The sequence below is a fragment of the Saccopteryx bilineata genome, chromosome 5, assembly GCF_036850765.1.
Source record: "Saccopteryx bilineata isolate mSacBil1 chromosome 5, mSacBil1_pri_phased_curated, whole genome shotgun sequence".
Lineage (NCBI taxonomy): Eukaryota > Metazoa > Chordata > Mammalia > Chiroptera > Emballonuridae > Saccopteryx > Saccopteryx bilineata.
In genome coordinates this window covers 182,638,444-182,643,385 of record NC_089494.1, presented here as the reverse complement: position 1 = coordinate 182,643,385, position 4,942 = coordinate 182,638,444, and positions in this window count along the sequence as shown.

Below are 4,942 nucleotides of genomic sequence, written 5' to 3'. Positions count from 1 at the left end.
GCACCCGGTGGGCAAGTAAAAACACACACTGGGCTCCAAAACCCACTCATTCAGTGCTCACAAAGCTACTGACTTTATCCGAGTTTCCTAGAATCAAAGGTTTCTAGCTCACCAGCCTTATTCACCTCTGTTCCTCATCTCCTTCTCTAACACAAACTCTGCACTAACTGACTTCTCCTTTAGAATTCCACCATCTTGGCTGCCTCTCCTGGCCTCTTTCTCATGGCCTTTCTCTGCTCTCCTCTCTGCTCTCTCCTCTTTAATGCTAATCTCAGGAACCAAGAGAGCAAGCTCCCAGTCCGCCCCCATCTTATAGTGTAGAAATCAAAACCTTTAATCTAATATACAAACAAGGAAGTCTCTGATACAAAGTCACTTATCTGAGGAATAATGGGATTCCTCATGAGAGTGCACCAACCCACATCAAAAAGGGTGGGAAAGGCTTAGTCCCAAAACCAAGGTCCAGGCTACAAGCCTGCTCACAGCCCACCCCAACACACATTAATATAATCACGCCCATCCCAAGCAAGAAGGGCAACCAATACCATCACCTGGGTGACGGGCTTCCACGTGGGCAGCACCATCTTTAACAAAGTGAGCATAGCTTGACCAGGCGGTGGCACAGTGGATAGAGCGTCGGACTGGGATCCCGAGGACCCAGGATTGAGACCCCGAGGTCGCCAGCTTGAGCACGGGCTCATCTGGTTTGAGCAAAGCTCACCAGCGTGGGCCCAAGGTCCCTGGCTTGAGCAAGGGGTCACTCGGTCTGCTGAAGGCCCATGGTCAAGGCACATATGAGAAAGCAATCAATGAACAACTAAGATGTTGCAATGCGTAACGAAAAACTAATGATTGATGCTTCTCATCTCTCCGTTCCTGTCTGTCCCTGTCTATCCCTCTCACTGACTCACTCTCTGTCTCTGAAAAAAAAAGAAAGAAAGAAAGAAAGAAAGAAAGAAAGAAAGTGAACATAATATATTTCATCTGCCCAACATTTGGTTTTTTTCTCTCTCTCTTTCTAAAATCAATCAATCAATAAATAAAAATTTTAAAAAGAAACTTGGTTATACTTAAACTTTATGGTCTATCTTTGTTGTTATTGTCACTTTCTACAGTGATACTTCTTTAGGAAAGAGAAGATGGAAGATGATGGTTTCTAACAGGATAATTTTAAATTACCATTGTATAATTTTGTATTTAAGAACATGAGCTCTGATGTCAAGCTATCTTGGTTATAATTTCAACTCTACCGTTGTTAGAGTGTAGAAACCAAAACCTTTGATCCAATATACAAACAAGGAAGTCTCTGATACAAAGTCATTTATTTATCTGGTTACTGTGTGACAACAAGCAGTCTCTTTTTGCCCCATTTTTGTCCTGAGTTAAATGAGCATAACAATAGCCCTAATCTTGTTTTTTTGTTTTTTAAAGACTTTATTCATTTTTGGAAAGGAGAGAGAGAGAGAGAGAGAAGGTGGGAGAAGCAGGAAGCATCAACTTCCATATGTGCCTTGACCAGGCAAACCCAGGGTTTCGAACTTGCAAATTTAGTGTTCTAGGTCAACACTTTATCCACTGTACCACGGTAGGTCAGCCCTAATCTTTTATGGTCAGTGTGAGAAATAAATGAGTTAATCTATGTAACATGCTTAGAATAGCTCTTGTAACATAGTAAGCAATGTTAACCATAATTCCATGATATATTATGATGTAAATTTCTTATTTCAACTTTTAGTATTGTATAATATATTTAATAATTTTAAGCAGTGAACTACCCCAGTCTATTATCTTTAAGGATAGTCCAAGCTTTCAAAGTAAACTAACATTTAATGATTTCCTATTACATACCAAGTATTTTTTCATATTATTTCATTTGCCCTTGATCATAATTATGTGAATTAAACATTATCATCCCCATTTTAGAGATAAAGAAACAGACTGAGTAAAGTTAGAGGGCACATGCAAGTATATACAGCCAGTGGTAAGCTGGAATTCAAACCCAATTCCCTTGACTCCAAGAGTCTTTCCTATATACCATAGATTATTTCTGAGAGGTTCTTCCAAATATATTGCTCACAAAAATTAGGAGATATTTTATTGCTTCATATTCGTTTTGAAATATCCCCTAACTTTTGTGAGCCATTTACCTTTCTCTTCAAAAGATTTCTGATAATAAGTTCATTTACAGAACTGACAAACCAAAAAGTACTACTAGGTAATGGGAAATGTGTAATTGCTGACAGCTATTTAAAGAGCATGGGAAGTGTAGGCACTTCCGTCCTGGAATGTAAGATCTCCTAGACATCCGAAGTCATAGACACAGAAATAGTTTAGTACCCATACAAAGACATGTGACTAAGAACCAAAAGGATGCAGCTAACAAGCACTCATTCACCTAATGAATGGATCAATCATACAGTTCCTTCCCTCCTTTCATTCCAGGCTCTGTTCCAATGCCGTCTCCTGAGGGAAACCTTTCTTGACCACTCTATCTAAATTAACATGCTCATTACTCTTTTATTTTATTTTTTTAAGTGTGAGAGGAAGAGAGACAGAGAAAGACAAGAGAGACAGAGTTGAGAAGCATCAACTTAAAGTTGTATCACTTTACTTGTTCATTCATTGCTTCTCATATGTGCCTTGACCCAGGGGCTCCAGCTGAGCCAGTGATCCCTTGCTCAAGCCAGCAACCTTGAGCTCAAGCCAGCAACCATGGGATCATGTGGATGATTCCATGCTCAAGCCAGCAACCCCTGGGTTTCGAGCCTGGGACCCCAACGTCCCAGGTCGACGCTCTATCCACTGTGCCACCACCAGTCAGGCAACATCCATTACTCTTTATCCCATTACCCTGCTTTATTTTTCTTCAGACACTTTATAATCCTAGCTCAAAACCCAATAGTAAAAATTGTCAGTTGTCTCCACTAGTAAAATAGTAGCTTCTTGATGATTGGCTAATGAATATTTGGGAAAAATCAAAATCTAATTTTAAAAACTGAACAAAAATCTAGCCTCAGGAATAATAATATAAGTAACAGAATTACTACATGCAAAACACCATGTCAATCAGTTTACATGCATTGATAATACCTCATTTTATCTTCAAAACAACATTCTGAGATAAGAAAACAGGTTAAAACACCTTCCCAAGAAGATAGTTCTGTCTTCAGGGCTCTTTTCTGTTTGTTTTATTTTAATTTTCTTGCTTTGTTTTTCTGTCTTCAAGGTTCTTAACACTATGTGATATTGACTAGATTATAATTGGTCTGTCTAATCAGAAATTTTATTGTTTGAAATAGAAATACTCTACAAAGAATATGTGAAAAATTCATGTAAGTAGTATGCTGGGCTAACAATATGGTACTTCCCAAAATGAACTTAATTTACCTTTAAAACTTGAAATTAGAAAAAAAAAATACAAGACAAAATAAATAGTCTTTAGAAATAACTTGCAAGATTGTAAACACCCAAAATTCAGAGATTTGGGTGGAAAGCTAGAAAGACACAACTGGATTTTCATTGCTATACACATGAGTAATGCTTGCATTGAATTAGTCTAAAGAAGGAAATTTGTTAATGGGTAGGAATTGGCCTGCTTTCCATCTATAAAAGAGGAAGCTAGAATGACAATATTTGATTATCTATTCCTGTGCTGGCCAGTTAGCTTAGTTAATTAGAGCATCATCCCAAAATGTGAAGGTTGTGGGTTCAATCCCCAGTCAGGGCACATATAGGAACAGATCAATGTTTCTGTCTCTCTCCCTTCCTCTCTCTAAAATCAATAATTAAAATAAAGAAAAAAGGTTGTCTATTCCTAGCATTGTTCTAGGGACAGGGTGTCCTGGCACCAAAATATGGATCCCCTCATTGGGGATGGTTTTGACACCAACCATACAACCAGCTCACCTTGTTTTGAGTGCCAGTTCACCAAGCAACCATATAAATATATCTTCCTGTATTGAGTTGTATGTTGGGTTGATATGGAAACATGAATATCCAGACTACAATAGCTATATTTCTCAGTGTCTATTTTTTAAAAAGGTACTAAGTTTTTTTTTTGTTGTTTTTTTTTTTTGCATTTTTCTGAAGCTGGAAACAGGGAGAGACAGTCAGACAGACTCCCGCATGGGCCCGACCGGGATCCACCCGGCACGCCCACCATAGGGCAACGCTCTGCCCACCAGGGGGCGATGCTCTGCCCATCCTGGGGGTCGCCATGTTGCGACCAGAGCCACTCTAGCGCCTGGGGCAGAGGCCACAGAGCCATCCCCAGCGCCCGGGCCATCTTTGCTCCAATGGAGCCTTGGCTGCGGGAGGGGAAGAGAGAGACAGAGAGAAAGCGCGGCGGAGGGGTGGAGAAGCAAATGGGCGCTTCTCCTGTGTGCCCTGGCCGGGAATCGAACCCGGGTCCTCCGCACGCTAGGCCGACACTCTACCGCTGAGCCAACCGGCCAGGGCAAAAAGGTACTAAGTTTTTAGTTTGTTATAATTATGCTCCATAAGCTTGACTAGGGAAGCTACCCCTGTGGACTGGACTTTTTCTGTGTTTAGGATTGTCGATGCTCAAAGGAGATGCCAGTTTATAGGACTTGTTCAGGTAGATAATCAGCCTTTCCTAGGACTTGCCCTGTGCTTTTCTACTACTTCAACTGCATCTTTGGAGACCTGTGAATAGTAATTTTTTGTTCACCTGCCTCTAAATTCTCATTTTAATTTTAGAGTTTGAGAGATACCAGTCCTCATTCAGGACATTGCTTAAAAACATGAGATGTACTAAAAATTCTCAGCTATGATTCTATATGTTTCAAGTAACTAATGGAAAATCATCATGCCCCTGGCCAGGTAGCTCAGTTGGTTAGAGTGTCCTCTCGATACACCAAGGTTGTAGGCTCCATACCTGGTCAGGACATCCAAGAATCAGCCAGTGAATGGATAAATAATG